The 27,519-nt window shown below is 50.7% G+C and overlaps 1 long non-coding RNA gene across 2 annotated transcripts in view; it reads left to right on the forward strand.

Moving 5' to 3' along the window:
* Nucleotides 1–27,519, forward strand: part of LOC140216684 (uncharacterized) — a 167,666-nt gene that overhangs the window by 84,404 nt on the left and 55,743 nt on the right. For both annotated transcript variants that reach the window (XR_011893264.1, XR_011893263.1), the window contains exons 3-4: nt 10,355–10,601; nt 13,257–13,415. This is a non-coding gene — a long non-coding RNA (uncharacterized lncRNA). The remainder of the gene's footprint in view (nt 1–10,354; nt 10,602–13,256; nt 13,416–27,519) is intronic.

Genomic DNA, 27,519 nt, shown 5'->3' on the forward strand with positions numbered 1-27,519 from the left:
TTCACGAAGTGCTTGCGAAAGCGCGGAAGGAGGTCCGGTTCCATCTCACCCGAGAGCGACATCACTTGGGCGACAAAAAGTTTCTCGAAGTGTGGGCTCGTCCTGCCGTGATTTTTGATGAGTCAGGTGGAAAGCTATCCATTAAGTTATAATGCATGCTCCTAAGGTCGCTCGACTCGGCCGTGTGTACCAGTCGATCTACGGGGTTTCGTTTGGCTCAGTGGAACCCAGAGCTAGAACCGGCTGTGACGCACCCTCGTGTGGTAGCGCTGCTCCACGGATGCCTTTGGTTGTATGCCTTCACTTATTTTGCGTCAAGGCAGTCCGAGGGTCAGTAAGGCTTGTGTCCTGCAAAACCGATATGGCTGTTTGTGGGTTGAGTGCAGTAACTCAGTTGCGCTGCACCACAACAGCCCTCTTGTCTGTGAAGGACCGTTGGCCCGAACCAAAGACCCCCGCCCAGTCAGCCCGGGTAGAGGGGGAGCGCCGGAGTCAATGTATCGGATGATGTTGGGTTGACGAGTACATGTAAGCTGTGGGACGCGGCACCTCCGGGTGCCAACTCCTCTTCCCATCTGACAACGGTGCAGGAAAAATAGCAAACAGTAAATTTACATAAACGAAGCAAACACAACTAAATCTTTGATTCAGTTAACATTGCCAAGCGGACGCAACTAAAGCAAAAGCAAAAAGTATGGGTAAAGCAAATCACAAATCTGAAAATCCTTTCCCATGGCAACTAGAAACTTATTGAACGGCGAGGATCGAATAGTACCCAACAACGAATTCCGATGTTGTCTAAAATTACATTTCCGGAGTAACGAAGCTCGTTTACGACATATTGCAGACATATATTCTTGCTTAACGGCAAAAATATCTGTAACCGTAAAGAAAATTTACAGAGATTTTCTGTGCCGCAAAAGAAATTTTCTGTCTGGCGTTCACTTTGCACATGCTTCAGACTAAGTGCTATCCAAACCTGGCCCTTTTCCACACGATCGCTCCAGAGGCTTTTAGCTCTACTTGCCCCGACTGTGGGGCTGTTAGCAATCTCGCACACATGCTCTGGCGATGCCCCTCGTTAAGGGACCCAATCGCATCAAAGAAGAAGAATGGAGCTCTGCCATCCAGAGCTCAGAACTTTCACGTCAAACTTGGGCTGTCCAGAGATCCCACGATCCCACGCTCGGCCTACCAGTCCCCACGTGTGAGCGGCCCGCAGCTCTGCCCTAGGGCAAAGCTTGTCAGGACCTTGTAATTAAAGTTCTCTCTCGCTCTCTGTCTGTCTGTCTGTCTGTCTGTCTGTCTGTCTGTCTGTCTGTCTGTCTGTCTGTCTGTCTGTCTGTCTGTCTGTCTGTCTGTCTGTCTGTCTGTCTGTCTGTCTGTCTGTCTGTCTGTCTGTCTGTCTGTCTGTCTGTCTGTCTGTCTGTCTGTCTGTCTGTCTGTCTGTCTGTCTGTCTGTCTGTCTGTCTGTCTGTCTGTCTGTCTGTCTGTCTGTCTGTCTGTCTGTCTGTCTGTCTGTCTGTCTGTCTGTCTGTCTGTCTGTCTGTCTGTCTGTCTGTCTGTCTGTCTGTCTGTCTGTCTGTCTGTCTGTCTGTCTGTCTGTCTGTCTGTCTGTCTGTCTGTCTGTCTGTCTGTCTGTCTGTCTGTCTGTCTGTCTGTCTGTCTGTCTGTCTGTCTGTCTGTCTGTCTGTCTGTCTGTCTGTCTGTCTGTCTGTCTGTCTGTCTGTCTGTCTGTCTGTCTGTCTGTCTGTCTGTCTGTCTGTCTGTCTGTCTGTCTGTCTGTCTGTCTGTCTGTCTGTCTGTCTGTCTGTCTGTCTGTCTGTCTGTCTGTCTGTCTGTCTGTCTGTCTGTCTGTCTGTCTGTCTGTCTGTCTGTCTGTCTGTCTGTCTGTCTGTCTGTCTGTCTGTCTGTCTGTCTGTCTGTCTGTCTGTCTGTCTGTCTGTCTGTCTGTCTGTCTGTCTGTCTGTCTGTCTGTCTGTCTGTCTGTCTGTCTGTCTGTCTGTCTGTCTGTCTGTCTGTCTGTCTGTCTGTCTGTCTGTCTGTCTGTCTGTCTGTCTGTCTGTCTGTCTGTCTGTCTGTCTGTCTGTCTGTCTGTCTGTCTGTCTGTCTGTCTGTCTGTCTGTCTGTCTGTCTGTCTGTCTGTCTGTCTGTCTGTCTGTCTGTCTGTCTGTCTGTCTGTCTGTCTGTCTGTCTGTCTGTCTGTCTGTCTGTCTGTCTGTCTGTCTGTCTGTCTGTCTGTCTGTCTGTCTGTCTGTCTGTCTGTCTGTCTGTCTGTCTGTCTGTCTGTCTGTCTGTCTGTCTGTCTGTCTGTCTGTCTGTCTGTCTGTCTGTCTGTCTGTCTGTCTGTCTGTCTGTCTGTCTGTCTGTCTGTCTGTCTGTCTGTCTGTCTGTCTGTCTGTCTGTCTGTCTGTCTGTCTGTCTGTCTGTCTGTCTGTCTGTCTGTCTGTCTGTCTGTCTGTCTGTCTGTCTGTCTGTCTGTCTGTCTGTCTGTCTGTCTGTCTGTCTGTCTGTCTGTCTGTCTGTCTGTCTGTCTGTCTGTCTGTCTGTCTGTCTGTCTGTCTGTCTGTCTGTCTGTCTGTCTGTCTGTCTGTCTGTCTGTCTGTCTGTCTGTCTGTCTGTCTGTCTGTCTGTCTGTCTGTCTGTCTGTCTGTCTGTCTGTCTGTCTGTCTGTCTGTCTGTCTGTCTGTCTGTCTGTCTGTCTGTCTGTCTGTCTGTCTGTCTGTCTGTCTGTCTGTCTGTCTGTCTGTCTGTCTGTCTGTCTGTCTGTCTGTCTGTCTGTCTGTCTGTCTGTCTGTCTGTCTGTCTGTCTGTCTGTCTGTCTGTCTGTCTGTCTGTCTGTCTGTCTGTCTGTCTGTCTGTCTGTCTGTCTGTCTGTCTGTGAATGTTGTATGACAGAAACGCGCCACATGAAAAAAAATAAACAGAAGATTTCTATGGATCTTTTGCCTATAAATCGAGTCAAACTAAACTAAAATGTAAGCGGTATAAATTATTTCAAACGCATAAAAACTATAAAATAATATTTTAGTTCATTATAAAATATGAAGACGCCAAATAAACAGACACACACAAGAGAAGAAAACGGGACAGGGCGCGTTTGTGTGTGTCTGTTTATTTGGCGTCTTCATATTTTATAATAACAGCTACCAACTAGCCCAACAAGAAGTGTTTTTAATATTTTACAGTTCTTTCCTTCCACAAACGTTTTTTACATACATCATGCACGACGCACTGTATGCGGTGCTGCTTTGATGCCCCGCGCCATATTAAAGATGGCTGCCTTTCGAGTAAACCACTGAGGAAGGAAATACTAAGTCGAGTCCCTGGCGTCACTCTTTGTGAAGCTCCGTGACGCCGGAATTTCTTCATCATCTTGTCGGGGCAGCCGTTGTTTACTCCTCGCCCTCGACGCACAGCCACGCCAGGCTGCGTGGGCGTGCGCGTGCTGCCCGACCAACGGATACAATCGCGGCGTACACGCACCATCTCCATGACATTGCCTTAGTCACTTCGTCCGAGTGTTGTGCTCTAGCTTTTAAAGGACTCCATCATGAACTTCACGAGTTTAACCATGAGGCCGGTCACCCGCTGCTTTTGCCGGCTTTTCTGAAAATAAACCTGTGCGTTCTCACTGCACTATACAAGAATACTCAGGCGATGACCGGTAGCACACTTTGCGCACATCGAGACCCACGGATAGCCCATCTGCGGTTTATGAGAGCAGACACGCATGCTGATCTAAAGTTAAATTTATAGGAATTGTTTTGCTTTACTGAACAAGTGGTCTCGGGCGGCCGCGCACGGCGGAGTTGTGACGAGCCACAGCGCGCCGGTGACGTGGCCAGCAGAGGAGAACCTCGTCGGGCGTTTAAGTACACCGACCGCGGCCTGAGGTACAGTCGCGGTCAAAAATACGCGGCCCACGGCTCCAGTCGGCGGAGCGGCCGCGAGCCGCACCGCGGCGCTCGCGTCGGCGCTGCGAGAGTTTGCGCTCTGACGACAGGTATCTCCCTACGTATCGTCCGTATCCGTTACGTATCCGCCCGTTACGTATCGTCCGTTACGTATCCGCCCGAGAGCGAGCCGACTGGAGCCGTGGGCCGCGTATTTTTGACCGCGACTGTACATTGCTCTCACTGTAAGTGAAGCTTCACGGAAACAAAATTCTGTGGTATACTCCGCGCCATGCAGAACACTAAGCACGTATGCGTGCGGCTAGCGCCTTGACCGGCTCTATACGTGCCTACCATTAGCCGTGCCATCGGATGTGCGCGCAGGCGTACGTTCTTCTGCCAAGCCTTGCTCACTCTCGCACCGCATCTGCCAATCTTCACTTCCCTACGTCCCTCCAGCATACATATATATGCACCGTAAGGAGGGTTCGTTACTTAATTACACAAGCCGCCTCTTTCTCGTCATTCACGTGGCTGTTCTACGCGCCACAAATGCATAGTCCTCTGTCAAAAGCAGGAACACTGCGCAGCTGTCACTGACTTGCAAGGCGCTTATCGTACATATTCTGAAGCACAGTGGTTTCAGTCCGTGATAACACGTTAGCATGAATCCACCGAAGACGGCAAATATATTCCCGGATCGTTCTTCGTCCGCGGCGTGGTACGTGGTGTGGTGTACGGCGTTGCGCGTGCGCTCGCCTCACGCTTTTTACTTCTTCCAGCTGGCCGAAACAACAGTCGGGAAAGTACGGCCTAGAAAACACGGCGCAACACTTAAAACACGGCAGCTAACGCGATCCTGCACACACGACGCCTTAGCCACGGTACGAGACCTACGGGGCTGCATACGCATAAGCACACACCACCATAACATAACCGCCATTGTGTCCCGACGACATGGCCACTACAGCGAAAAATACCACCTGACTTCCTCCACACTTTTCTCCTAGCGTGCGGAGGGGGTAGGGCCACTCCTCAGTTTTAGCCTTCCGCCATGGAGTGGGAGACGCGGCGTTCCTCGGGCGTTACGGGACGTGCTCTGCATGGGCTCTCGCTGTCCAACTCGTTTTCGGAGGTCGAACAAATTCTGCATCCTGACCGCTGCCTTCAGTCGACGCGGCAAGTCACCGGGATCATTTTGAGAGGTCCCCGACCCCAGTGAGTGACATTTTCACCGTTTGTCGTCTAAGTGAGCCCCCCCCCCCCCCCCCCCCCCTCCCGATGGCTCTTTGCGACCACGGCAGCCGCAAGTGCTCAACAGAAGCGCTAAGCCTAGGCATGGCCGAAGCTTCTGCCTGCCTACGGCTATGTTTGGGAGCTCTGAGTGGGGGCAGTGACGCATTTTCGACCAACCTGCATGAATCTGCATCGCATCGAGTGAGAATTTCTCTCTTTCAGGCACGTTCAGGTACATTTTAACGTTTTTCCCTCTGTGAACGCCGCCGACGCCCACGTGCCTTCCATGTCCAGATGGAGGTCGCTCCGACTGAGAAAATTGCGACAGACGCTGTGATGGCGCCTGCTGCAGCGGCGATGGACACGACTCCGGCCCCGACCACGACAAGTGACGAAACTTCCCGATGCGACGAGGTCGGCTGTACATGGATGCTCGTCCAAAGGAAGAGCCGCACGCAAGCGGACCTCCGCATCCCGACGCTGAACCAAGACACGAAGGCCAGCCAGATTGAAGGCAAAACCCGCCAATTGCATCGGCCCATCATGTTGAAGCCACCCCTCTTGCCCCTCCACGACTACAAGGCCATCCTGCGTCCACAAGGACGGCTACGTTCGGATCAGTGGACTCGCCCCACCCTGACCGGGCGATTGAGGAGGCTGAAGTCGATCGGCTTGTTTTTCGCCTACGCCCTGAACAGAATCTTGCCGTGATAAGCACGCCGCATGAACACATCGCCTTGAACCTGTACAGCGTCCGACAACTTCGCCTGGGCCAGCACACCTATCGCGTTTTGGTCTACATAGAGGCGCCCGACAACTCGTGTAAAGGAATCATCTCCGCTGTGGACCCGGCAACAACCCCGTCCGAACTTATGGATCATCTCGTTACGCCAGGCTTCAAAGTCCTGCAGGAACGTATGATGGGCAAATCGAACAAGGCCCTCCTCACCTTCGAAAGACTGCGGGTTCCCCACTACGTTCGCTACTACGGCGCCGAATACATCAGACGGCTACATCAGACGGCTCGACTGATAACTGTAGAAGCGTTATTCCTAAACACACGGAATTATTCTCCACTTCCGGCGGTGTTTTCTCTACTTCCTTTTTAAATAAAGAAAGATGTTAATGCATAAATATCTTCACAAACAACGGTTAAATTGGTTAATTTTCACTTTTCCTTCCTGTTTGGCTGTTGCCTTGGCTCTCTCGATCCTTTACTAGATCGCTGAATTTCTCAACTCCTTGCGACTCTTGTTTTCAGTTGCCAATTTTGCACAAGAAGCGCTGTACAAATATGGAAAAACCAGACGAGGTAACGGGTTACAGTCATATTGCTAGTGGGTTTAAGGGTTATTGCAGGGTTTGATGATGGACGCTGTCTCACATTTTTTAAATTTGCACTTTATTTAACCCATATCGGGCGTATATGGATTCGACGATCTGCCAACATCGCCGTGAGCGGCCACTTGAGGAAATAATGAAGCAATAAGAAAAGTTAAACCCAACTGGCGTTTTCACCCACTGACTACGAACCGAATCGCTTTCCTGGTGCCTGGATTACTCTAACCAAAGAAGGTTGAACTAACGAAGCAACATCCATGCGCGTGATCGTTCAATAGATGTTGACAACTGAATGCATCTCGAGTTAATCGCGCGGGCACAGAATCGATAAAAAACTGGCCTTCCCACCCCAGGAGATGCCGATAACTACAGCCATCCAGAAGGAATGAAAGAATTGACAACCATTCCACTCTGTGAACACGGAATGATAGCGAAAGCTGACGACAGCATAAAGCTCTCAAAAGAAAAGCAAAGTGCTTCACCTCCGCCACGGGTCGGCCCGAAGATGTGCAACACCAGGCCGACCCGCGGCAAAGGTAAAGCAGGCGTTAAGCAATCCCCATACGCGGGCCGATCCCTAAGGGTAATGAAATACCGGGCACACCCGCGGCGGAGGTGAAGCAGTCGTTAAGCACTGCCCATACGTGGGCCGATTCCGAAGATAGTGAAATACCGGGCGCACTTGCGGTGGACGTGAAGCAGGGGCTAAGCACTCCCCATACGTGGGCCGATCCCTAAGGGTAGTGAAATACTGGGTACACCCGCATCCGACGTGAAGCAGGCCTTAAGCACTCCCCATACTTGGGCCGATCCCGAAGATAGTGAAATACCCGGCACACCCACGGCAAAGGTGAAGCAGGCGTTAAGCACTGCCCATACGTGGGCCGATTCCGAAGATTGTGAAATACCGGGCGCACTCGCGGTGGACGTGAAGCAGGGGCTAAGCACTCCCCATACGTGGGCCGATCCCTAAGGGTAGTGAAATACTGGGCACACCCGCATCCGACGTGAAGCAGGCCTTAAGCACTCCCCATACTTGGGCTGATCCCGAAGATAGTGAAATACCCGGCACACCCACGGTAAAGGTGAAGCAGGCGTTAAGCACTGCCCATACGTGGGCCGATTCCGAAGATTGTGAAATACCGGGCGCACTCGCGGTGGACGTGAAGCAGGGGCTAAGCACTCCCCATACGTGGGCCGATCCCTAAGGGTAGTGAAATACTGGGCACACCCGCATCCGACGTGAAGCAGGCCTTAAGCACTCCCCATACTTGGGCCGATACCGAAGATAGTGAAATACCCGGCACACCCACGGCAAAGGTGAAGCAGGCGTTAAGCACTGCCCATACGTAGGCCGATTCCGAAGATTGTGAAATACCGGGCGCACTCGCGGTGGACGTGAAGCAGGGGCTAAGCACTCCCCATACGTGGGCCGATCCCTAAGGGTAGTGAAATACTGGGTACACCCGCATCCGACGTGAAGCAGGCCTTAAGCACTCCCCATACTTGGGCCGATCCCGAAGATAGTGAAATACCCGGCACACCCACGGCAAAGGTGAAGCAGGCGTTAAGCACTGCCCATACGTGGGCCGATTCCGAAGATTGTGAAATACCGGGCGCACTCGCGGTGGACGTGAAGCAGGGGCTAAGCACTCCCCATACGTGGGCCGATCCCTAAGGGTAGTGAAATACTGGGCACACCCGCATCCGACGTGAAGCAGGCCTTAAGCACTCCCCATACTTGGGCTGATCCCGAAGATAGTGAAATACCCGGCACACCCACGGTAAAGGTGAAGCAGGCGTTAAGCACTGCCCATACGTGGGCCGATTCCGAAGATTGTGAAATACCGGGCGCACTCGCGGTGGACGTGAAGCAGGGGCTAAGCACTCCCCATACGTGGGCCGATCCCTAAGGGTAGTGAAATACTGGGCACACCCGCATCCGACGTGAAGCAGGCCTTAAGCACTCCCCATACTTGGGCCGATACCGAAGATAGTGAAATACCCGGCACACCCACGGCAAAGGTGAAGCAGGCGTTAAGCACTGCCCATACGTAGGCCGATTCCGAAGATTGTGAAATACCGGGCGCACTCGCGGTGGACGTGAAGCAGGGGCTAAGCACTCCCCATACGTGGGCCGATCCCTAAGGGTAGTGAAATACTGGGCACACCCGCATCCGACGTGAAGCAGGCCTTAAGCACTCCCCATACTTGGGCTGATCCCGAAGATAGTGAAATACCCGGCACACCCACGGCAAAGGTGAAGCAGGCGTTAAGCACTGCCCATACGTGGGCCGATTCCGAAGATTGTGAAATACCGGGCGCACTCGCGGTGGAGGTGAAGCAGGGGCTAAGCACTCCCCATACGTGGGCCGATCCCTAAGGGTAGTGAAATACTGGGCACACCCGCATCCGACGTGAAGCAGGCGTTAAGCACTCCCCATACTTGGGCCGATCCCGAAGATAGTGAAATACCCGGCACACCCACGGCTAGGTGAAGCAGGCGTTAAGTACTGCCCATACGTGGGCCGATTCCGAAGATAGTGAAATACCGGGCGCACTTGCGGTGGACGTGAAGCAGGGGCTAAGCACTCCCCATACGTGGGCCGATCCCTAAGGGTAGTGAAATACTGGGCACACCCGCACCCGACGTGAAGCAGGCCTTAAGCAATCCCCATACGTGGGCCGATCCCTAAGGGTAGTGAAATACCGGGCCCAAAGCGCGGTGGGGTTGAAGCAGGTGTTAAGCACTTCGTATACGTGCGCCGATCCCGAGGAACCCGAAGCGCGCGCTATAGGTTCCCGAGCCCACAGGGGTATGTGGCATTGAGCATGGACCCTTTCTGCACTATCACCAGGATCGGCCCACATGATGATTTTTTCTTTTGACGGACGGCGAAAAAACTACGGAAGGTTAGTCATACACAGCTTTCGCCGTAAAAATCAGCAACATGTTGACCGTCGAATAGATTTATTTGTCGGCCCTTTAGGAATGTGTGTGAAATGTGGTGGCGCGAGCGGGGTGGTGGGGGTAAGCCACTTATGAGAAGGAATGTCGATTGGAGCCGACGTTTCGTCTTCGTCAGGGCGGCCCTGATGCATAGAAATGCCCTCGGAAAAACGTTCGCTTCAGCGATATTCCTAGTTCGTCCAATAGTCATCACGATAGGAAATTGTCCTAACACATCAAACTTCTGTACCGTGGAACAGAAGATAAGACTGAAATAACAGAAACATTTTAAACAGAAAACTTTTTTCTGCAATACAAAACCGATAACTGTCTTTAAACATAAAATTTTTGTTAAAGTAAAACAGAAAAATCAAAAATAGAAAGCACAGCTGTACAGAAATTTCCTGGCAAGACAGCTGTCAGAAATTTCTTTTAGGGAAACATTTTTGCAGTGCATGATGGGTAACAGAAGACTCCTCCGAATTTACCTTGGCCGCTTATTTCTGTCATCATTGATGGTTAAGGAAAATGCTGGCGCATCTTGACAAGAATTTGTCCATGCGCCAAGAAAGAAGGCTATTAACAAAACACTCAAATCAATCTGAAGAAAGTACGCACAGGATTGATTTTGTAGCTTCATTTGAACTAATCTCTTTGGTTGTCACTTGTTCGAACAAGCGTCTCTGGTGGTATTTAAAAAGGTGAAACTGCCAAGCTTGCTTGGAGCACCCAAACGCAATGCAGACGAGCACAGAAATCGTTAAAACGAAAAAAAAGGCTTTCGAGCGTAAGGGCATGCAAACGTGGTATACGAGTAGCACCGTTTGTAATTTTGTATGGGAATGTTAATCGAAAGTGTGTTCAGTCTGAAGAGAGATAAGACAATGCGGGGTTTTCAGAACTATTTATTGTCTACTATTTTCAACGACAGATTGCACGTCGGGGCGAGCTAAGAAGAAAGGCCAGACACAAGGCCCCTGACAACGGGATACAGCAAGAGCTCGTTAGAAACGCAGATCTGCGATGACTGTGCAGGTGTGCGAGTGGCCGAGACGCGCCACGCGTAATGCGCGCCTCCTTCTGTCGCGTTTCCCTTTGTCTCGGAGGCCCCGTCGTGTCCGCGCACATCCAGTGGCACAGCTGGCGAGAGGTTCGTGTAAGGGCGGCACGCACCCATGGTGAGTAAGCAAAGATTTCTGCGCTGTTTGCTTTTATCGACGATAATTAGCGGTGACGTCAACGGCAAATGCTTAATTTCTTCAACGTTTAGTCCAATAAGTGAGCGGCGAGATGATTAACTAAGGATGATGACTCGGAGCACTCAGGGAGACGTGTTCGCTTGAGGCGTTGTTGCACGCCATTGTTCATAACCTCCGAGAGGGTTGAGCGTAGTCATTGCCTCACATGGCAGATGGCATCGGGGCCGGTGTTAAACTTTAAGTGAATTATGGGGCAGTACGTGCCAGAACCACAATTGGATTACGAGGCACAGCGTAGTGTAGGACTGCGTATTAATTTTGACACCATTGTGTTCTTTAACTTGCACCTAAATCTAAGTACACGAGCCTTTCTGTATTTCCGTACCGTCGAAACGCGGCTGCCGCCGTGGGGATCGAACCCGCGTCTTCTAGCAATGACACAGCCACAAAGCTACCGCGGCGGGCACACAAGTGTTGATTTAACGTGCGACCGCTTCTGTAGTGTCGCCTAGACCTTATGGTGATTTAAGCCAGCTTTTCGTCTGCACACCCTGCGTCAGTTGCCCACTTCACAAATATTCATGGCGTTTATTTTTCAGAAATAGCAGAAACGCACCATACCGTAGCTCCAGTTTGCCCGCGACTGCTGTCGTGTTTACGTGCTCTCTGACGTCACCTTATCCTTATACCGCCCTCGCTGCCCCTCTATGGGAACTGCGACCGAAGAGTGGCAAGGATGTCGGTACTGCACACTGTCTGCCTCCTCTCTGCCATTCCATCTCCCATCTAGACTTGCACGTTAGTAGAAGGCAAGCGCTGCGCCATCTGCAATGTAGCAAATACTGCGGCAGCAGCAGCAATGCAAAAGTCCAAGGAAGAGGCCAAGAAAGCTTCTGTTTAAAACTGGTCTGACAGTGCCGAGAACACTATTCGCGTTAAGATTTAATTACAGCGCTGACTTTGCTTTTAGCCGACATTTCATGCTGTGTGAGTCTTGCTTGCATCTGACTACGCCATTGCTCCGTGCCTATGTCTTGCCACTACTAGCGCAATGCAGTGAAGCTGAGGAAAGGAATAAGAGCACGACCTTATGATTCTTCACTGTGGTATTCGGTGAAAAGAAAAATTGTATTCTCCGGAATAAGGTTTGCAGTGACTAGGCATGAAGTGCAGTAAACCCTCTACTTACTGCCTTGTGGTACGGCTTAATGCAGTAAAAAATAATTTGCTTCGTGAAGATTTTCTTTTTTTGCGCGCTTTATTTTTCAAAGCATTTTTACCCGACCGGCTACTTTGTCAGTCTGCGAGATAGAATTGGTGTCACAAATGAACAAGGAGCATTGTTTTTGTCGCAGTAAACACATTCAATATGGCCCTGTTGTCATCGACTATAAGAGCAGAAAAATACAAGCGTCTGTTAACAGTTCCGCTCCTTCATATCCAGCAGGAGTTCTAAACTTGCCATTTATGCTTTTTGTTTCGCTATCTACTGAGGAAACGATCGATCGATCGATCGATCGATCGATCGATCGATCGATCAATCAATCAATCAATCAATCAATCAATCAATCAATCAATCAATCAATCAATCAATCAATCAATCAATCAATCAATCAATCAATCAATCAATCAATCAGTTTTTTTTAAGGTGCCAAGGAACAACTTGCTGGTCTTGGTTCTGGCGCACGTGATAATTAGTATAACGTACACACAAAGAGTCCACCACATTTGACTGGGTGCAAGAAATAGGTTCCCTATAAACGTATACCGTGAGGTCTGTTTAATTTAAACAGATTTTTTTTAATAGGGTTTAACATATGCGATGAAGCTTTCTTCAATATTCGTTCTTTTAGCACGGTTGACACTAAATGGTCGAGTAGCCATCCCAGTCTGTTCACTCATTAACCAAGATTCGTTAATTAAGTGGTGGTGGTGGTGAGTTGTAGCCACAGGCGGGTTTAGCCTGGCGATAAAGGCCAGCAATTGCTCCGCCCGAGCGTCTTTTATGGAACCACTGTGGTGTTTCACCACACGTCTATCAGACCAGTTTCGCTTAGGAATGCAATACGGAGACATGAAGTTTTTTTGCGGGCTATAACTGGTCATTCGGGGAACACATGGTCCTTTTGTTGCAGAGTTTCCGGGAGAGGTGCCTTCTATCTTGGAATTTTGGGCACGACCAGAGAAAGTGTTCGATGTCTCCTGTCTCGTCAGATGTCGTACAGTTCGGAGAATTGATACGCCCCGTCTTAAATAACCACGCTCGTGTGCTATCATATCCTGTCCTTATACGACATACAAGTGAGGCTTCCTCTCGGCGACATCTCTTGGTTACGCATGGAATATGTGGTTGAACCCAAAGTGACCCAAAGTGATTTCGAATGTCAGATTTCTTAACTTGATGAATCTTCGGGGCCTTGACTTTGGGAGGATGCTGGAGCACTGCGTGCCAGTGTTGGAGGGAATCCACTGAAACTTTACTGTGGAGCCTTTGTTGCCCAGTTCTTTCACGAGGTCTAGTGTTTTGCGCGGGTACTTATTCGACGGTAGGCCACGGTAGAGTTGTTGCAACACCGCCTTTGAGTCCGTAAGGAGGACAACATTCTGTGAAGGCGATGTCTTTTGTTTACGCAGAGCAACAGCTATTACCACGCCTTCCGCAACTGTCAACGAAGCCATACAGTCCAGACGGCCAGACCACGCATATCTCAGAGACCGAACACAGAATGCTGTTGCGCAGCGATCTTTGTCTACTTTGACAGATGCATCTGTGTACACTTGGAGGTGATTCGGGTAAGTAGTGTTCAAATGTACCATAACTAGTGACTTGGCTTCTGCAGCTAGAATGCAGCTCTTTGACTGCAGTCGTGGTAAACTTCAGTTACTTGTTATATCCTCGAATATCCAGGGTGCGTCTACCTTTTCCTTCTGTCTCGAGCAGCGTAATCCTAAGACTCGAAGCGTGTTCAGTGCTGTATAAAATGGTGAGCGCAGCCTGGTGCAAGTCTTAAGAGGGCGTTGCCGGGCGAAGACACTTTCAGCCTATGGTCTCGGTGAACCGCTTATGCCATGTGGGTTAACGGTTTATGGCCAAGCTTCTCCGTACAAATTAATAACATTGAACACTGTTCTCCAGAAAATTGCAGCACATTTATCTTACGGCACCTAGCACCACGGTGAAAATTATGTAACTAGTATGAGCCGTTATTATTATTATTATTATTATTATTATTATTATTATTATTATTGAAAAATACAAGCACACAAAAGAAACAGGGAGGGGGAAAGCTGACAACTGCCACAGAGAGGGGCGCAACGCTTTCGGGAGGAGGGAATGAAAAGAGAAGAGAAGAAGATAGGAAACAAAGAAATAGGAAAGAAAATAGGAAATAAACAAATGAGAGAAACACGGACAAAAGCAAGTAGGAGCACAGAAAAAATTTCTGTAAACGGGAGGCCAAATCAGTTTTTTGCATGAAAGTTAGCAAGGCTCTATGGGCCTAGTCGCGTTGAGCAGCGCTCCCTCTCCTTAACAGGCAATCATCAAGAGTCGTACACTTGAGCCCATTCAGGACCGATGCTCTTCAACCTCGTCATGATCGGACTATCGGAAAAACTGGACCGAATAGAAGGCATTAATCACACCGTTTATGCCGACGACATTACGATTTGGACCACGAAAGACGCAAGCGAGGGCGATATGGAGAACAGGCTTCAAGGGGCGGTGGAGGCAATCGAAAATCATCTAGAGGGCACCGGACTTGAATGCTCGCCGGAAAAATCGGAATTGCTGCTCTACCGCCCCAAGAGGTTCGGCAAACCGTCCAGAGACGTAGCGGAACTACACAAAAGGGGAATCAGATTAACCACGAGGAAAGGCACGGAGATACCCATGGTCCAAAAGATTAGAGTCCTGGGTCTCTGGATCGAAGCCAGGGGAACAAACACGGAAACTATAACACGCCTGGAAAAGAAAGTCACGGCGGCCATTCGGCTAATACAGAGAGTCTCCAACAACAGGAGGGGCATTAAAGAAAGAAACGTCGTACGGCTCGTTCAGGCCTTCGCGATCAGCCACGTCGCGTACGTGGCGGCATTCGTCCACTGGAACAAGACCGAGAAAGACAGGATCGACGCGCTCATTAGAAAAGCGTACAGAACAGCACTGGGTCTCCCCCAATACACAAGAAACGAAAGGTTACTACAACTCGGGGTGCATAACACGCTGGAGGAGATCGCAGAAGCGCAGAGAATAGCGCAACTCGAAAGACTCTCCGGAACCAAGGCGGGCAGAGAAATCATGGAAAAGATCGGCATAAACTACCACGGAATGAACGGCCCCAAGATGCAGATTCACCCAGACGTCCGAGCGGCAATTAACACGGAAAATATCCCGAAGAACATGCACCCCGTGCACAATGTCGACAGAAGGAAATGCCGCACGAAAACGATTCTCAAAAACCACGGCACGCGGGAGGGGGTGCTCTTCGTAGACGCCGCGCGGTACCCCCGAAACAGGGACGACAATGGTGGTGTCGGCGCTGACAAAGGTAACTCCCTCTTCGCAATGGCGGTCGTATGCACGAAAGGAAAGACCGTGACTGCGGGCTCCGTAAGGACTAGATCGTCGGAGGCAGCGGAAGAAACGGCAATCGCATTGGCTATAATCAGCAGTCGGCAACAATACAGAACAATAATCAGCGACTCCAAGACGGCTATTAGGAATTTCACAAAGGGCTGGGTCTCCACCGAGGCGGCCAAAATCCTGAACCACAGAGCAGAAGACTTTAGGAACGGCACAATTACACCCAAATACCTCAAATGGATCCCGGCACATATGGGAGAAGTTACCATGAGTGCCCCTCCCAACCTCAACGAGAAGGCCCACCGAGTCGCGCGAAAACTAACCCACCGCGGCACGGCCAGTGACGGCCCAACACCCCGCAACCCCCGGGGAAGGGGGAAGGACTGCGGCGGAGGCGATGGAGAAGACGGAGGAGGCGACGACGACGAAGAAGCGATAAAAGACGACAGGGACAGACTGGTCACGTACCGCGACATACTGACACACTACACGAAACAAAGAGAAGCATACCCACAACCCCACAAACAACTCGACAGGTCTCAAGAAACAGATTGGAGAAGATTGCAAACCAGAACGTTCCGAAACCCAGTACACTTAAACAGAATGAATTCAACACAATATCCAGACGCAAGCTGCAAGCTCTGCAAACACGAACACGCAGACATGGCACACATCTTGTGGAAGTGCACACAGATCAGTTCAGTATCCGTAGAGGACAACATAGAACCGGACCTTCTCGAGGAGCGATGGCTAAGCGCTCTGACTAGCTCAGAACTACACGACCAATTATGGGCTATCCAGCGGGCCCGGGCAGCGGTGGAAAGGCTATGCCTCACCGCACACAATGCCCGGGTGGCCTGAGCCCGGGCTGGCAACCTCGCAGGTCCTTTTTCCATTAAAGTTTTTTCCGTCCGTCCGTCCATATGGACGCAAGATGATTTCAAATTACGCGCCAGCCACCTCCTGCGTCCGTCCAGCTGCTTACTGCTACCTGCGAAAGATAGCGGCAGTGAAGCGGGCAACACGGGCCCGCAAGGCACGCGCAATCGGAGCAACGTGCCATCAGCGCGGGAAACGAGAAAAGAAGAAGAGGTGCGGCTCTCTTGCGCGAAAACGGCTGTGGACGTTCTAGTGAGGCTCGCGTTTAACTGTGTGTCGGGCACAAGTTCGCCCAAGGTGAAGTGATTAAAGCACCGTCACTCAACTGTGCGTTACAAATCTGGTGGAGGTGCGGGGTACGATTTCAAGCCCTTCTCAAGTTAGAGAAAGGAGCCCGGACTCACGGCGACTTGGACCTATTGAGTTGACTCCTGTTCACCAACGCAGCAGTCGTCGCCTACGTGGTGAGCCCCCCGAGTTTTCCCCTTTACCGGATTCTATCGGAGCGTAAGCATCTGCTAGCGGAAACGCTACCGAGATGACAACTCAAACCACGCCAACTCACATCGTGGTGAACTCGCCAATGACGCCAGAGCCTTTCCACGGCGACACATTTGAAGACGCAGAGGACTGGCTGGAACGCTTTGAGCGCGTCGCTGAGTTCAATGGATGGAACGGAGAGCGCAAGCTACGAAATGTTTACTTCGCGTTAGAGGACAGCGCACGAACGTGGTTTGAAAACCACGAAGCGACATTTGTGTCGTGGGATGCTTTCCGACGGGAGTTGCTGGCAACTTACCCGAGTACCGACCGCAAGGAGAAGGCCGAAGCTGCCCTGCAAGCAAGAAACCAGCGGAATAACGAAAGCGTGGCCATGTATGTAGAAGACATGTCCCGCCTATTCCGCCGAGCTGATCCGAACATGAGCGAGGACAAGAAACTACGCCATCTAATGCGGGGCGTAAAACAGGAACTGTTTGCAGGGTTGGTTCGGAGCCCGCCGCGCACCGTCGCTGAGTTTCGTTCAGAGGCGACAACAATGGAAAGCACGTTGCAACAGCGGTCAAGGATGTACAACCGGGAGATGAACATCACCTCTGTAGACGCAGTTCCAGCCGTCTTTGGAAACAGCGTGGAGATCATACGGGAGCTCGTGCGATCTGTAGTGCGAGAAGAGCTCCAGAGGCTACGGCTTGACCAGAACGCTCCAACGCCCTCTTCGCTGGCAGACCTGGTTCGTGAAGAGGTCAGACAGGTTGTCCGGGAACCATAGCTCAGTGCGCAGCCCCAAGCGCCACTACTGCGCCAACCGAGCGTCTCATATGCCGATGTGTTGCGGCAAACTCCCGGACGTGCTGACGTCGCCGCCACTTCCTCTATGAATAGCTCGATGCCTCGAACTACGCTGCCGCCACCCGAGAGAAGATTCAGGAAGGCTGATGTATGGCGCACTCCTGACCAAATACCCCTCTGCTACCACTGTGGGGAGGCTGGCCACCTGTACAGAATGTGCCACTGTCGCTAGGCAGGGCTTCGTGGCTTTCCGGTGAACGCACCTTGCCCCCGAAATGGTGAGCGTCCATTTGAAATCGAAGAGTATCTGTCCACTCGTCAGAGCTCCCCATACACCTACCAGCAACACCAACCTCAATCAACAAAGCCGTTGAGGCATCGGTCACCGAGCCCTCGCCCGTCTTCAAGCTCCCCCAGACGCCGTTCACAGAGCCCGCGTCGGGAAAACTAGAGTCGGCGACCTCAGGAGGTAAGGTCGCTGCCAACGCGAAAGGACAAGAACCTCCATCGATGACTCCGAGTGACGACGAGGGACTCAGAAACCAGTGCCATAAGAGCGACGTTGGTTCCGATTTACGTGTGTTCGTTGACGGTTACGAATTGAACGCGTTAGTGGATACAGGTGCAGATTACTCGGTAATAAGTAGTGGGCTTGCCAGGAAACTGAAGAAAGTGCTGGCACCATGGAAAGGGCCACAAGTTCGCACCGCAGGAGGACACCTCATCGACCCCGCTGGCAAGTGCACGGCTAGAATAGGAATACGAGGCTTCACGTACGTCGCTAGCTTTATCGTCCTTCCCGAGTGCTCAAGAGACTTGATTATTGGCATGGACTTCTTGCAGGATAATGGCGGTGTAATCAACTTGCGGGAATCATGTGTTTCCTTTTCAACAAAGCACGCTATCGCAGCATTCAACACTGAAGAAAAATTCGATGCCCTTTACATTGCCGATGACGACGTCATGCTTCCTCCTAGATCCAGCGTAGCCGTCGCAGTAAGAAGCGACGCGTTCAGTGACTGCGAAGGAATTGCAGACAACAACACCAGTCTCCTACTCGAAAAAGGGATCTGCGTGGCAAGAGGGCTTGTTCAGCTGCGTGGTGAATGTGCCAACGTTTTCCTCACTAATTTTAAAAATGAGGTGCAACATGTCGCGAAGGCAATCGTTATTGCCAGCCTTAATAACTTCGTCCAAGTTACAGACCTGAGCATCCCAGAGATTTCAACATCGAAATTCCAAGATGCGGATTCTGTCCTTGCAGCCATCGACATCGAACCAGGTCTATCGCCCAGACAGAAGGAGCAAATAGAAGCCCTCGTAAGAGAGTTCGCCGAATGTTTTTCAATGACATCCAAAGTCCGGCGGACATCTATTGCCAAACATCGGATAATTGTCGACGAATCAGTGAGGCCTATTTGCCAGCATCCCTACCGAGTGTCACCAAAAGAGAGAGAAGCTATAGGAAGTCAAGTTAAGGAAATGCTGGAAGACGATGTAATTCAGCCGTCGGCAAGTCCGTGGGCGTCGCCTGTGGTACTTGTAAAGAAAAAGGACCAGACCTTGCGCTTCTGCCTTGATTATCGGAAGCTGAACGCCGTCACAAAGCGGGATGTGTACCCACTTCCAAGAATCGATGACACTCTAGACAGACTACGAGATGCCAAATTCTTTTCCTACCTGGACCTCAAAAGCGGCTACTGGCAGATAGAAGTGGACGAACGAGATCGTGAAAAGACGGCATTTGTGACGCCAGACGGACTATATGAGTTCAAAGTGCTTCCATTCGGCCTTTGTTCCGCACCTGCCACGTTTCAGCGGATGATGGACACTGCTCACCGGTCTGAAATGGCAAACCTGTCTCGTTTATCTTGATGATGTCGTGGTTTTTCTACCACCTTCGAGCAGCATGTAGAACGACTGCGGGCTGTGATGAAAGCTATTAGATCAGCAGGTCTGACGATAAAACCGCAGAAATGTCATTTCGACTTTCGCGAGCTTCTCTTCCTCGGCCATGTCGTCAGTTCAGAAGGCGTTCGCCCGGACCCTGAGAAGACTGCGGCCGTGGAGAAATTTCCAAAACCAACCGACAAAAAGGCTGTATGGCGATTCTTAGGACATTGCGCCTACTACAGACGCTTCGTCAAAAAATTTTCAATGATCGCCGAACCACTAACCCGGCTAACGAAGGAAGACGCGCCTTTCGTCTGGTTGAATGAGCAGGAGAATGCTTTCAATGAGCTCCGAAAGCGTCTTCAGGACCACCCAGTTCTTGCTCATTTTGACGACGAAGCCAAAACTGATATTCACACAGACGCAAGTAATTTAGGACTCGGTGCCGTCCTCATGCAGTGGCAAAACGGAGAGGAACGAGTCATTGCGTATGCTAGTCGAACACTTTCGAAGGCTGAAGTGAACTACTCAGCCACAGAAAAAGAATGCCTCGCGGTGATATGGGCCATCAGCAAGTTTAGACCATACTTATATAGCCGACCCTTCCGAGCTATCAGCGACCATCATTCATTGTGCTGGCTGGCGAATCTCAAAGACCCATCTGGACGGCTAGCAAGATGGAGTCTACGGCTGCAGGAATACGATATAACGGTCGTATACAAGTCCGGTCAAAAGCACAGTGATGCTGATTGCTTGTCACGTGCACCGATTGAATACACAGAATCTACGCTTAGTGAAAATGAACACGATTGCCCGTTCCTAGGAGCTGTGACAACATCGCAAATGGCTCAGCATCAGCGATCCGACGCGGATTTACGCCTGCTCATTGATTACATAGAAGGACACCCTGTTGACATTCCACGAGCTTTTGTCCGCAGCTTGTCGTCGTTCGTCCTGAGAAACAATGTCCTGTACAAAAGGAATTTTGAACATAGTGCAGAGACTTTTCTGCTCATCGTACCTTCAAAGTTACGACTCGAGATATTGGAAGCATGCCACGACGACCCATCAGCAGGACATTTAGGAGTGAGCAGAACATTCGCACGCATCCGCATGAAGTATTACTGGCCAAAGTTATTGAACTCTGTGCAACACTACGTAAGAACCTGCCGGGACTGCCAAAGACGTAAAATACCACCATTGAAGCCAGCAGGCCTCCTACAACCGATACAGCCACCGGAAACTCCATTCGCACAAGTGGGAATGGACTTACTTGGCCCCTTTCCCACATCGTCATCGGGAAAGCGTTGGATCGTAGTTGCAACTGACTACCTAACTCGATATGCCGAGACAGGGTCTCTTGTCAAGGGAACGGCCAGTGAAGTCGCTGATTTTTTCATCACTAACATAGTACTGCGGCATGGCGCTCCTAAAGTTCTCATCACGGACCGAGGAACCATTTTTACTGCCCATTTGACACAGTCCATCATGAAATTGACGCACACCAGTCACCGAAAAACCACCCTATATCATCCGCAGACAAATGGACTGACTGAACGACTCAACAGAACACTGACTGATATGTTGTCAATATACGTGGACATGGAGCACCGAACATGGGACAGGATACTACCGTACGCCACGTTTGCGTACAATACCGCTGTGCAAGAGACGACTCAAATGACACCTTTCCAACTCGTTTTTGGCCGGACCGTTACCACAACCCTAGATGCAATGCTACCAGTAGATGAGACCTTCGAAAATGAGAATGACGTCAGCGACTTCACACAAAGAGCTGAAGAAGCACGGCAGCTGGCGCGACACCGCATTCAGCAGCAGCAACAAACCGACTCGGACCGATACAACTTGCGACGAAGAGACGTCCAGTATGCACCTGGAGACAAAGTATGGGTGTGGACTCCCGTACGGATGCGTGGCCTATCAGAGAAGCTTCTTCGTCGTTATTTTGGCCCGTATAGGATAATTCGCCGAATTAGTCCATTGAACTACGAAGTTGCTCCAGAAGGTCAAGTAACCTCATCGCGACGGCGGCATCGAACAGAAATCGTCCATGTCGTCCGAATGAAACCGTACTACGACAGGCAATAACTGCTTCCGCCTACAAACACTGCGAATTCCTGAAAGTCTAGAAACCACCGCCTTCTGTATGCGCATCGGGACGATGCACTCTTGAAAGGGGGACAATGACGCAAGATGATTTCAAATTACGCGCCAGACGCCTCCTGCGTCCGTCCAGCTGCTTACTGCTACCTGCGAAAGATAGCGACAGTGAAGCGGGCAACACGGGCCCGCAAGGCACGCGCAATCGGAACAACGTGCCATCAGCGCGGGACACGAGAAAAGAAGAAGAGGTGCGGCTCTCTTGCGAAAACGGCTGTGGACGTTCTAGTGAGGCTCGCGTTTAGCTGTGTGTCGGGCACAAGTTCACCCAAGGTGAAGTGATTAAAGCACCGTCACTCAACTGTGCGTTAAAATATTCCTTAATTAGCAGTGATCGTTGTGTGACGAATGCGGGGCACCACACTATAATGTGTTCAAGTGTGTCCCAGTTGTCACAGGACATACACGACGGACCGTCCACACGTCCTTGATAATACAAACGTTGGCGCACCAACATAGAGCCAACTCTTAAATTCACTAACAGTGCTCTGGCCCTACGGGGCAAGCCACGACTACGAACACGGAGAGGGAACGACCAGTTTGCAACACGCTGGTCTGGGTGGTACTTTAGGGGGTATTGGCGGATTAACACACGGACGTTGTCAAACATACTTGAAATTTCTTGGCAGTCACTCCTGTTGTGAGCACAGGTTGAAGCGAGGCGATCAGCTTCTTCATTTTCAGCAATACCCACGTGCCAAGGCATCCTCTGGGCAGTGAGGGACACCCCACGAGAAGTGATTTTGTCGGCGGACCCTATTAGGTTGCGTAGAATTTGGCTATTGGCATCATTTCTCAACAGACTGCTCAGGGCAGCACGGGAGTCTGTAAGGATGACGACCTTTGACGTGCTTACTTCTTTGTGAAGCTAAACATTTCGACAGAATTGCCTGTCTGGTTGGGAAATTAGGAAAGACAACTACTGGAGTCATGGTACATTCAGAATACGGGGGGCAACATAAACCGCGTGAAGGTCAATCTACCCTCGGTGTATATACATGGCCTTGGCGACATGGCGAAAAGAAGAAAAAAGGACGCCCAGCCAGAATTCACCACTGAAACGTCGGCGCTGCCCTGTAACCTCCCCCGCCCGCCCCACCCCCGCCTCCCGTCAGCGGCACTATCGCGGGTCAAGCTCCCCCCGCACCAGTCATCCCAGCCGCCCAGCACCAGGGCAGCCATCTCACTCTTTTGTTTCCCCCCCTTCCCGTCTGTGAAGTGTCTCCCCACCTTCCGTACTTTTTTTTTTTTACAAAGGACCCTTTAAAAGCTGCACACCAGTCATCCCAGCCGCCCAGCACCAGGGCAGCCATCTCACTCTTTTGTTTCCCCCCTTCCCGTCTGTGAAGTGTCTCCCCACCTTCCGTACTTTTTTTTTACAAAGGACCCTTTAAAAGCTGCACACCGCCACCCCCGGGGAAAAATTAACCCCTGAAGAAGGAGCCGAATGGGCTCCGAAACGGCGGGCTAATAAAATTCAGTTATTTGGTTGGAGTCTTACTTCTTCCTGTACGTACTTCAGAAACATCAATCGCTGCCAGCTCCACAGTTGTTGATGAGGATGGACGAGGTATTCGAAAGACCCTTCTTATATCAGTCGAAGGGCAGAAGAAAGCTGCTGCAGCGCCTTGAGCGTCGCTGCTTACTGATGTGTCCGTAAATACATTAAGATGGTCTCCATATCTTTCAAATAAGTGCAGCTGGGCCAACTGGAATAGTGCAAAAACAGGCTGGCAAGAATTTTTGTCTATTTCTGGAATTGAAAGATCGATAGGGAACAGGCATTTGTTGTTGTGTTCCTTCGGAGTTGTCAGTGAGGTAGTATTTTCTGAACTGCCAGCAATGGCAACGAACAATGCCGCCATGTTCCCCATGCGGGAGAACGGTCACTGAATGAGCCAGTTAATAAGTGCTTGTCCATATGATGCTCGGTGCATACGGTCTACGTGATGTAACGATGTCTGGTCTGCCTGCAGCCTCAGGTGCTTCAATGAGTAATGAAACAGACTGCGCCTCGCGAAGCACGCCAAGAATGACTCGGAAGGCAACACGATAGTCCCGTTCCAATTGAATCACCAAACTAGGCGGCACGTTCAACACTGACAAGGCACACATCGTGTCATAAAGTACGCATGATTGATATACCTGTAGTGCTGCCATCTGGTCACAGCCGTCGCCCCTAGCAGTCAAGGCGGCCACATATCTGAGTAAGGATTGTGATTTGCGGCGCGCAGAGGTGACGGCAGGGCGCCAGGATAGGCGATCATCGACAATTACGCCGCGGTAGCGGTGTTGCCGTATACCCAATCTATCGGTGTACCTCCGAGGTATCGCCGGCTCATGGTTCAACAAGCGCGTTGTCTATCTAGGATGGTACGCAATTGCGGCTGACATAGCGGGTGAAATCTGCAGACCAGCTTCATCCATGTACTCTGATGTGACATTCAGAGCTCTCTGCAAGATTCTACGAAGACGTGGACCGTGGTGCGAAGGATCGCTGATCCACAGTGCGATGTCATCAGCATAGATTGCTATGCCTATTGGAAAGTCATATTCTTGAGACAATCGGCTTGGAAGTCCAGCAAGTACGCTGTTGAAGAGAAGCGGCGATGAGACGCTGCCTTGCGGGACAGCACATGTAACAGTGCGTGATTCACTTGTTGCTCCCCCAACGCGCACTTTCATTTTGCGCTCCGATAGAAAATGGCGCACAAAACTGTATCCGTGCCGCGAAGCACGTGACAACAGCAAGATAGGCAGAACAAGAAGAACGCAGGATTATTGGGAAGTGTTGCTATTGTAGCCCACCAAGTGATAATGGGCCGACCGCAGCGCGAATGTCAAGAACAGGCGCACTATCGTGCACGCGACTGACAAAAAAAAAAAAAAAAAAAAAAAAAAAAAAAAAAACGAAGCAAACAACCCGAAATTCCCGCAGTCATAAATGCGAAAGCAATCGCCCTATGTGGTACCGAATCAAATGCTTGCTGTATGTCTACGAATAGTATATATGCAGAGTGCTTGTTTTCTCGCGCAGATTCAAGCGATGATACGAGGTCTGCAATGCTGTCGAGGCTGAACGATGGCGACGAAAGTCGCTCATGACATCAAGAAAGAAATTCAGTTCTTGTAATCTGCCGTCTAGACGAAGCAGTACCATTCGTTCTATCAGCTTGATAACATGAGATGTTAGTGACAATAGCCGGTATGACTTGAGGTGTTTTGCAGGACGCCCGGGCTTTAAAACAGGTATCACCAGATATTTCCATTCGATGGGGATCAGACTCGTTCGCCCCATTCCATTATATGAGCACTGAATGCATGCAGGACTGAGGACTGAATGCTGAATTATATAAGGACTGAATGCAGAACCTATCCAGCAGGAACGATACTAACCACTTTCCGCCCAGTCGAGTCAGATCGATGTTGAAATCGCATACAATGACGATGGACATAGAGTCGATAGCAGTGATCCAGCAGACCACGTCGTTCAGAAACGTGTCAATGTGTGATTTTGACAGACTGCCCCTCTACATGACCACAAACCTAGGGTCACTGCGGTAACAAATGAGATAAAATAAAGACAATAACAACCACAAAGTTAAGTGTACGTGTCTTTATTCAATCAACATTGAAAGAACCATATAAATCAATATAGTTGTCAATATAGTCATCCCAAGACAGCTTCGCTAGGTGTCCTTCACAGAGTGGAACGGTACTAAATCTTTTTTTTCGTCCACGGAAGAAAGTGCGTAGGCGGTATGCATGACGATAGGACGATGCGGGACACGTAAACGATAGACAACTATTGTCGTCGGCGTAACGGAAGGTTTCGAGGGACACCGCAACTGAGTGATGTCCCAGTAAAACAAAAGGAACATTGCAATATTCATTTGTACCAAACACAACTCAAAGCGCGTCAACGTAGCGAACTTATGGTGACGGAAGAGGATAGCCACGTTTTCATTTCGGGACCACGTCGGCTCCAGGCTCGACACAAACGCGGACTTCTTCCGAAACCACCTTAGATAACAAATCGTTCTGCGTTCCTTCAAAATGGCAATCAAATTATGGGACTCAATGCAGCAGCACTAGGCACTTGGGCTCCATACCATTGGCTGCATTTGCATGGAGAGTAGGCCGCGGGGTACAACAACGTGCTTATTACACGCAACAAAACTTATTGCTACAATACACTGCGGTTGTCTGTTTGAGGAAGGCAGTAACCGAAGCGACTCTTCATAGTATACACTCAGTAACACGCGAGAATCTTGCCTCTAAAAAAAAAAGAAATTGATAAGGCAGCGCAGATAGAGGGAAAGTCGCAACATAGCGCGATCACATACGACTCCACGACAGCGTATTTGCGCGATCTTAACTCGGCATTGAATAAAGCGTTGGTAAAGAACGCTGGCCTGCCGTCATCAATTCGTCCGAAGCGGGCGGCACAAACTTGCAACGCGCGAACGACGGTCAGAAAAAGAGAGAGGGCGAGATGCGGGAGTGTGGGCGCTAAGCACGAGGGAAGTAACCCGTAGTCAGCGCGTCGGGCCCAAATCTAATTTGACTCGTAGGCCTATCCGTCAGGCCGGAGCCAGCGGCGGCCGTCGACGTGCGCCCGAAGTCAGCGGAGCGCCGCGCGCGCGGGGCACGCGCACCGCTCACTCCTGTCCCAAACCTTCACGCGCGGCAGAAACAAGTCCCGCTTTGGTCCCGCTAAAGGCGTGCAGCGTTTCGGAAGCCTCGTCTCAACCAACCAGCAGAGCGGGTGCCGCCAGTGCACCGGTCTCCGCTGCCGTCTGCTGCGTAAGCAGAGGCCGGCTGGAGTTCGAGAGTAGCGCCCGTGCTGCGCATCGCCCCGTCGCCGGCTGCACACTTTTCACGGGGCAACGTCGAGAGTCTGCAGCAGCGCTGTTCTCTTTCGCTCCCCTAATCCAATCTGTGTTTGGCTACCGGGCACGCTTTCCTCGCAGAAGCGCAGCGGTTTGCGTATTTCGAGCCACACGTTTGGCTCTGCAATTCCTTGCACCATTTTGCTCCCACTTTGCGGCTAGCGTGTTAAAAGCATTCGCCCTCCCAGCAGCGCTTCATTCTTAACGATGCTGTGGAAACCGAAACCGGCGTTTTCCTCTCGTGTACCGCAATAACTAGCGATCGCGAAGAGGAAACGGCAGTGGCGAACGCATAAGCAGAGGACCACATTGCCACACGTAAGAAACGCGACTTAGTCACTCACGTGTTGTCTTTATCGGACACCTTCAGTGAAGAATAATTTTCAGGACATGGCTACAGACGTACCGAGGTAACTTTCTTCGACGGTGCGTTATTGTGTGCGCTGCCGGACATTGGGTATAATAGAATTATCGCTAATGGTTATTTAATTGAATCGATATTGATAATTCATTTCGCGATTAACACGTTCACAGCCTGTGTTGGTATGAGCAAAGTGGTGTTAATCCTCGACATAGCTGCTAAGTGAACGTGCCTTAAACGCTCACTGGTTTCAACTGTTTAATTGCAACAAGTTCTTGGAAGCAATTAAGCGAAGCGTCATATGTGAATTTCGGTGAGCTAAATTTTAATCAGTAAATGCCGCATTGATAAAGACCTGTAAAAAAGGGAACAGAGAAGCAAATAAAAAGAACATAGAAAAAAAAAACTCTTCGCCCGTTTTGCCACCCAAGGTCTTCGCCCACGAGCCAGTGTATGCAGTGGTCTCGCCGGGCACAAGGCGAGAAGACGGCGCGCGAAGAGTTGCCGGCGGTGCACACGGCGCGTCGCATCGTCAGCGTCCGTGCCTTCGCCGAGTGTCCACTACAATGGGACGGCTGCTGCAGCTTTTTCGAGCGTTTCAAATCTACGTGAATATCGATAGGCGCAGCAGGATTTGAGCTCTAAGCTCTCGTGGTCGCGTTGTGACATTCACTTCTTTTCTCACATGCAGAACTCTTTCCTTGAGGGTGTCGAATTTTGAGGAGCAAGTTGACGGAACTTGCCTGAACAGAACAAGATACAGTTCGACGAGAAATCGAGCGCCTTGCGAACATCGTACAAACGAACATATCG

The sequence above is a fragment of the Dermacentor andersoni genome, chromosome 3, assembly GCF_023375885.2.
Source record: "Dermacentor andersoni chromosome 3, qqDerAnde1_hic_scaffold, whole genome shotgun sequence".
Lineage (NCBI taxonomy): Eukaryota > Metazoa > Arthropoda > Arachnida > Ixodida > Ixodidae > Dermacentor > Dermacentor andersoni.